Raw genomic sequence first — 8802 nt, 5'->3', positions numbered from 1 at the left:
TCATAGAACCATATTCAGGATTATGGACAACCTATCAGCTTCTACATTAAAAGATGAGAGAGGTATATGAAATATGTATTGTATGGAAGTTGTAGTGGTCTCTCAGTAACTGAGGATGACGATTGTCTTTGTGCACAGACACTTGTGCATGAAGATTTAAGTGGAAAAGTTGATGCACAGAGACAGTCCCACTCTCTTGGCGTTGGAAGCTTGGGTCCATTGGCACGAAAAGTCATTACACCGGAGACTTCTTCAGCTACATTGGATGGCCATGTTGTCTTTTGTGCTCCAACACGCCCTAAGCACTCCACAGTGCTTTGCTGTGTCGCCCTCTCAACCATTGAACCTCCTTGTTGGTTTCTTCCACCTGTTCCGCTGAAACAGTCTTCACATGCTGGGTGAGCAAAGCTCTAGTTCACCAGGGGTCGATGACCACCTGATGGCTACCCTCACAAGGTTTAGCCTGCATGGAAGTACTTCACACACACACACACACACACACACACACACACACACACACACACACACACACACACACATATATATATATATGAAGTATCTAGAAAAATGGGTGAATTTTTTTTACATGTGTTGCTGACAAAGGTCTCATTCCTCAAATATATAGAGAAGTGAGTCAAACTTATAAGGATACAAATCATTCCCCAACTGATAAACAGTCAGAAGACATAAACAGTTTTGAAAAGATAAAAACAAAATTATCTATAGTTATATGAAAAATGCTATAAATTGCCATTGATTAGAGAATTAAAAATTAAAACAACTCTGAAATATTATTCATGGCTATCAATTTGCTAATGATACAGAAAAAGAAAATGATCAATTGTATGTGGGAAAATCGGGTTATTATGACACTATTGATAGAATTGTAAACTGATCCAACCATTCTGTAGAGCAATTTGCAACTATGCCCACAGGGCTATAAAATCATGCATATCCTTTCACCATCAAGAGTACTATTGGGTCTCTATTCTAAAGAGATTTTAGAAAGGGGAAAGGACCTTTTTGTACAAAATATTTAAAGCAACTCTTTTTTGGTAAAAGAATTGGAAGTTGCAGGAATGCTCGTCAAGTGGGAAATGGCTGGACAAGTTGTGGTATATAATTGCAATGGAATACTATTGTGCTATAAGAAATGATGATCAGGACTTCCGGGTAATCATGTCTGCAATCTAGACGCCGCACGCTTCCTCTCCCCAGCACCGAACGAAATAGACTACATCAAAGGAGCATAAAATCACCTTTGGAGGAACAGAAGGACTCCCCAGTACCCCACAGAGGCAAAGGTACGTGGGGCTTGATCATTTCCACACTAAAATAAGAAGGAAAAGCTTGCACAGAAAAGTGAACTGAGCCGCCCTTCCCCCACCCCACCTCCCCCACTAAACCAGAGTGAGCTACCTGAGCGCTCACCGGGACAGCGAGTGAGTGGGGAGCGTCTCTGTCTGGGGGGGCACTCCAGGGTCCTTGGGATCTGGGGACTGCCAGGAAAAAACGTCTCAGGGCGCTTTCACTGGAGAATCCAGCGGACCTGGACTTGGGGCGGGCTGCGCTGAACAACTCGCGCTGATTATCTGGGCGGAGCTGAATACCTGGGCTCGGAGGCTGGGAAGAACTAGTCTGAAGCAACCTAAATTCACAGAAAACCTGCCCATATCACCCAGACCCCAGACCAAAAAGGAAAGGGAAATAAAACCACCAAAGGGATGGCTCACATGGCCCAAAATCAAGCCTCCAGGAAGAAAGGGAAAAAAGTGACTATTGAAAACTTTTATGGTGGAAGTACCCAAGGAAAAGAGGAGAATGAGGAGGAAATCCAAAAAAATTCAGAACACGCCTCCTAAAATGGAAACTATCAACAAGCTCTGGAAGATCTCAAACTGGAACTTATCCAAAAGATGGAAACCTTCTGGAAAGAAAAATGGGAGAAAGAGATCAGCTGTCTGACAGATAAGACTGCTCAATTGGAAAAAGAACTCGAAGCATCCAATAGAAGGGCAGACAAGGCTGAAAAGCAAATCCAGTCCCTAATGACCAGAATTAAGCACCTCGAAGAAAGTGAGATGATAAAACAGCAAGAATCAATAAAGCAAACCCAAATAATTAATGAATTGGAAGAAAACAGAAAATATCTCACTGAGAAGGTCACGGACCTGGAGAACAGAGGAAGACGAGAAAATCTCCGTATCATCGGTCTCCCAGAAAAACCAGAGGTAAACAACAAATTGGATATTATTCTAGAGGAGATTATAAAAGAAAATTGCCCCCACGTTCTGGAGCAAGGGGGCAAAATAGAAATAGAAAGGATTCATAGAACACCTTCTATACTAAATCCCCAAAAGACAACGCCTAGGAATGTAATTGCCAAATTCAAGAGCTTCCAAGTAAAGGAGAAAATCCTACAAGAAGCCAAGAAGAAGAGCTTCAGATATAAGGGGGCTCCCATAAGGATCACACACGACTTAGCGGCTAATACACTAAGAGACCGCAAAGCATGGAACACGATATTTAGAAAGGCAAGAGAGCTGGGTCTCCAACCAAGAATCAACTACCCAGCAAAACTGACTATATACTTCCAGGGGAAAGTATGGGCATTCAACAAAATAGAAGATTTCCAAGCATTTGCTAAGAAAAGACCAGAGCTCTGTGGAAAGTTCGATATCCAAGCACAGAAAGCAAGAGAAACATGAAAAGGTAAATATGAAAGAAAGGGAAAAGGAGATAAATCTTATCTTTCTCTTTAAGTCAAACTCTCTTCTATAAGGACTACATTTACATCAAATTATATATATTAATATGTGGGGGAAATGTTTTGTGTAACTCTCATAAATTGTATCATCATAAGAGTAGTTAGAAGAAACATGCATAGGGAAAGATTGGGGAATTAAGAAGATTTGGGGAAAGTTGGGGCAAAAAAAGGAAAAGGGAGGGGGGAACCGTGATAATACTAAGATTAACTTCAAGAAATAGGGGGGGAATCAATAGAATAAACTTTCCCATATAAAGATACACATGGGAAGGGGAGGGGAAGAACTCTCATATGAGAAGGAGAGGAAGAGAGCGTGAAGTGGAATTACTTAAACCTTTCTCTCAGTGAAATCAAATCTGAGAGGGAAGAACATCTAGATCCAGTGGGATCCTGAATTCTATCTTATCCATTAGGGCAAGAAAGAAAGGAAAATTAAGGAGGGGGAGGGGGGAGGGAGTACAAAAAGGGAGGGAAGGAGAGGGGGGAGGGGAAGGGAGCATAAAAAGGGAGGGGCTAGAAAGGGAAGCATCTCAAGGGAGGGGACTAGGGGGACTGACCTAAAGTAAATCACTGGTTCAAAAGGAGAAAGCTAAAGAAGAAAGGTCAGAACTAGGGGAAGACATCAAAATGCCAGCGAATCCACAAATAACAATCATAACTTTGAACTTGAATGGGATGAACTCACCCATAAAACGCAGACAAATAGCAGATTGGATTAGAACCCAAAACCCTACCATATGTTGTCTTCAAGAAACACATATGAGATGGGTTGACACTCACAAGGTTAGAATTAAAGGTTGGAGTAAGACCTTTTGGGCCTCAACCGATAGAAAGAAGGCAGGAGTTGCAATCATGATATCTGACAAAGCCAAAGTACAAATAGACCTGATCAAAAGGGACAGGGAAGGTAAATATATTCTGCTAAAAGGAAGTATAGACAATGAGGAAATATCACTAATCAACATGTATGCACCAAATGGTATAGCATCCAAATTTTTAATAGAGAAACTAGGAGAATTGAAGGAGGAATTAGACAGTAAAACCATATTAGTGGGAGACCTGAACCAACCACTATCAAATTTAGATAAATCAAATCAAAAAATAAATAAGAAAGAGGTAAAAGAGGTGAGTGAAATCTTAGAAAAATTAGAATTAATAGACATATGGAGAAAAATAAATAGGGACAAAAAAGAATACACCTTTTCAGCACCACATGGCACATTCACAAAAATAGATCATACACTAGGTCATAGAAACATGGCACTTAAATGCAGAAAAGCAGAAATATTAACTGCAGCCTTTTCAGATCACAAGGCAATTAAAATATTGATCGGCAAGGGTACATGGAGACCCAAATCAAAAATTAATTGGAAATTAAATAACATGATACTCCAAAATCGGATAGTTAGAGAAGAAATCATAGAAACAATTAACTATTTCGTTGAAGAAAATGACAACGGCGAAACATCCTTTCAAACCTTATGGGATGCAGCCAAGGCAGTACTTAGAGGAAAATTCATATCCCTGAGTGCATATATTAACAAATTAGGGAGGACAGAGACCAAGGAATTGGAAATGCAAATAAAAAAACTTGAGAATGAACAAATTAAAAACCCCCAGAAGAAAACCATACTAGAGATCCTAAAAATTAAGGGAGAAATTAATAAAATAGAAAGTGACAGAACTATTGAGCTAATAAACAAGTCTAGAAGCTGGTACTTTGAAAAAACAGACAAAATAGACAAAGTACTGGTTAATTTAATTAAAAAAAGGAAAGAAGAAAGGCAAATTAATAGCATCAAGGATGAAAAGGGGGATCTCACCTCAAATGAAGAGGAAATTAAGGCAATCATTAAAAACTACTTTGCCCAACTATATGGCAATAAATATACCAACCTAGGTGATATGGATGAATATTTACAAAAATATAAATTGCCTAGACTAACAGAAGAAGAAATAGTTTTGTTAAATAATCCCATATCAGAAATTGAAATCCATCAAGCCATCAAAGAACTGCCTAAGAAAAACTCCCCAGGGCCTGATGGATTCACCAGTGAATTCTATCAAACATTCAGAGAACAGTTAACCCCAATATTATACAAACTATTTGACATAATAAGCAAAGAGGGAGTCCTACCAAACTCCTTTTATGACACAAGCATGGTACTAATTCCAAAGCCAGGCAGTCCAAAAACAGAGAAAGAAAACTATAGGCCAATCTCCCTAATGAATATAGATGCAAAAATCTTAAATAGGATACTAGCAAAAAGACTCCAGCAAGTGATTAGAAGGGTCATCCACCATGATCAAGTAGGATTCATACCAGGGATGCAGGGCTGGTTCAACATTAGGAAAACTATCCACATAATTGACCACATCAACAAGCAAACCAACAAGAATCACATGATTATCTCAATAGATGCAGAAAAAGCCTTTGATAAAATACAACACCCATTCCTACTAAAAACACTAGAAAGCATAGGAATAGAAGGGTCATTCCTAAAAATAATAAACAGTATATATCTAAAACCAACAGCTAATATCATCTGCAATGGGGATAAACTAAATCCATTCCCATTAAGATCAGGAGTGAAACAAGGATGCCCATTATCACCTCTATTATTTGACATTGTATTAGAAACACTAGCAGTAGCAATTAGAGAAGAAAAAGAAATTGAAGGCATCAAAATAGGCAAGGAGGAGACCAAATTATCACTCTTTGCAGATGACATGATGGTCTACTTAAAGAATCCTAGAGACTCAACCAAAAAGCTAATTGAAATAATCAACAACTTTAGCAAAGTTGCAGGATACAAAATAAACCCACATAAGTCATCAGCATTTCTATATAATTCCAACACAGCTCAGCAGCAAGAACTAGAAAGAGAAATCCCATTCAAAATTACCCAAAACAAAATAAAATACTTAGGAATCTATCTCCCGAGACAAACACAGGATCTATATGAACACAACTACAAAACACTTTCCACACAACTAAAACTAGACTTGAACAATTGGAAGAACATTAACTGCTCATGGGTAGGACGAGCCAATATAATAAAAATGACCATCCTACCCAAACTCATCTATCTATTTAGTGCCATACCCATGGAACTTCCAAAATTTTTTTTTTTACTGATTTAGAAAAAAACATAACAAAGTTCATTTGGAAGAACAAAAGATCAAGGATATCCAGGGAATTAATGAAAAAAAATACAAAGGAAGGGGGTCTTGCAGTCCCAGATCTCAGACTATATTATAAAGCAGCGGTCATCAAAACAATTTGGTACTGGCTAAGAGACAGAAAGGAGGATCAGTGGAATAGACTGGGGGCAAGCAACCTCAGCAAGACAGTATATGACAAACCCAAAGATCCCAGCTTTTGGGACAAAAATCCACTATTTCATAAAAACTGTTGGGAAAATTGGAGGACAGTGTGGGAAAGATTAGGCTTAGATCAACACCTCACACCCTACACCAAGATAAATTCAAAATGGATGAATGACTTGAACATAAAGAAGGAAACTATAAGAAAATTAGGCGAACACAGAATAGTATACATGTCAGACCTTTGGGAAGGGAAATACTTCAAAACCAAGCAAGAATTAGAAAGAATTACAAAATGCAAAATAAATAATCTGGATTATATCAAATTAAAAAGTTTTTGTACAAACAAAACCAATGTAACCAAAATCAGAAGGGTAGCAACAAATTGGGAAACAATCTTCATAAAAACCTCTGACAAGGGTTTAATTACTAAAATTTATAAAGAACTAAATCAATTGTACAAAAAATCAAGCCATTCTCCAATTGACAAATGGGCAAGGGACATGAACAGGCAATTCTCAGCCAAAGAAATCAAAACTATTAATAAGCACATGAAAAAGTGCTCTACATCTCTCATAATCAGAGAGATGCAAATCAAAACAACTCTGAGGTACCATCTCACAACTAGCAGATTGGCTAACATGACAGCTATGCAAAGTAATGAATGCTGGAGGGGATGTGGCAAAGTGGGGACATTAATTCATTGCTGGTGGAGTTGTGAATTGATCCAACCATTCTGGAGGGCAATTTGGAACTATGTCCAAAGGGCGATAAAAGACTGTCTGCCCTTTGATCCAGCCATAGCACTGCTGGGCTTGTACCCCAAAGAGATAATGGACAAAAAGACTTGTACAAAAATATTCATAGCTGCGCTCTTTGTGGTGGCCAAAAATTGGAAAATGAGGGGATGCCCCTCAATTGGGGAATGGCTGAACAAATTGTGGTATATGTTGGTGATGGAATACTATTGTGCTAAAAGGAATAATAAAGTGGAGAAGTTCCATGGAGACTGGAACAACCTCCAGGAAGTAATGCAGAGCGAGAGGAGCAGAACCAGGAAAACATTGTACACAGAGACTGATACATTGTGGTACAATCGAAGGTGATGGACTTCTCCATTTGTATCAATGCAATCCCTGAACAATCTGCAGGGATCAAAAAAAAAAATACTACCCACAAGCAGAGGATAAACTGTGGGAGTAAAAACACCGCTGAAAAGCAACTGCTTGACTACAGGGTTGGAGGAGATAAGACTGAGGAGAGACTCTAAATGAACACTATAATGCAAACTCCAACAACAGGGAAATGGGTTCGAGTCAAGAACACATGTGATAACCAGTTGAATCATGCGTTGGCTATGGGAGAGGGAAAGGCGGGGGGTGGGGGGGGGAGGGGAGGGGAGGAAAAGAAAACAATCTTTGTTTCCGGTGAATAATGTATGAAAACGACCAAATAAAATAATATTAAAATTAAAAAAAAAAAGAAATGATGATCAGGAGGATTTCAAAAAATCCTGGAAAGATTCTGCATGAATTCATGCAGAGTGAAGTGAGCAGAACCAGAACACTGCACACAGTAGGAATAATATTGTAAGATGATAAGTATGAATAATTTAGCAAATCTCAGCAACACAATGATTTAAGATAATTCCAAAGAACTCATGAAAAATTCTATCCACTTACAGAAAAAGTATTAATGGAGTTTAAATACAGATTGAAAGACATCATTTTCAATTTATTATCTTCAAGTTTTTAATAGGTTTTTATCTACATGACAAATATGAAGATATGCTTTCTATGATAACACATGTGTAACTAATATCAAATTACTCACTATCTCAAAAAGAGGGTAGGCGATGGAAGGAGGAAGAAAATTTGGAACTGAAAATGTTAGAAAATTAATGCCAAAAATAGTTCTTCTGTTTAATTGGGAGGAAAAAACATTGCTAAGAGAAAGGGGAAAAAAAGAATGGGAAGAGATTGGTTCTGCTCATATTGATCTATTTCAGAGGTATAGCCTTATCCTTTATTACCTTTTTCTACAAAAAATCCTCTCCTTTCCACTGGTAAAGCAAAAAATTTGTATAGGGATTCAGTGCTCTAGGCTACTTGATAATGGCTATAGAAAAGGAAATCACATAGCTTTAGCCAAGGGGAAATGATGCATATCTATGTATATATATTTCTCTACAATGTTAGAATATTTATTAAAATGAACCACAAAAATAAGATACCCTCAAACCTACTTCCTTTGTCAAACCCCAAGGTAGAGAAAATCTATATATTTGGCCAGATACATAGATATCCAACTATTTACATTGTATAGTCAAACTAGGAATTTCCCTTTATCAAGGATGGAATAAGTAATTTTGAACCATATGTGAACAACCAGGAATTTTATATGGCACAAGGAGAAAAAAAAGGATATATAAACTACTTTGGAGATATAGAAAAAAGTATATAACAATGCTAGGGAAATAAGGAGAATTGGAAGAAAAATGGCAGAGTAGAGAAGTATTCAGCAAACTTCTCTCAAATTCCCATTCAAACAACTTTAGAATAATGCCTCAATCAAATTATGAGTGGAATAACCAATAAAAGATTGTGTGAACCAGAGGTTCAGCACAGACTACAGCTTAGGGATGATTGCATTGCAGCACCAGTTTAGGATGTCTCAGCCCAGAGACTAGTGGAGCTATGTCTGACAGC

Source organism: Monodelphis domestica, chromosome 1 (assembly GCF_027887165.1).
Source record: "Monodelphis domestica isolate mMonDom1 chromosome 1, mMonDom1.pri, whole genome shotgun sequence".
NCBI classification, from domain to species: Eukaryota; Metazoa; Chordata; class Mammalia; order Didelphimorphia; family Didelphidae; genus Monodelphis; species Monodelphis domestica.
Note: the sequence above shows the minus strand (reverse complement) of the source record.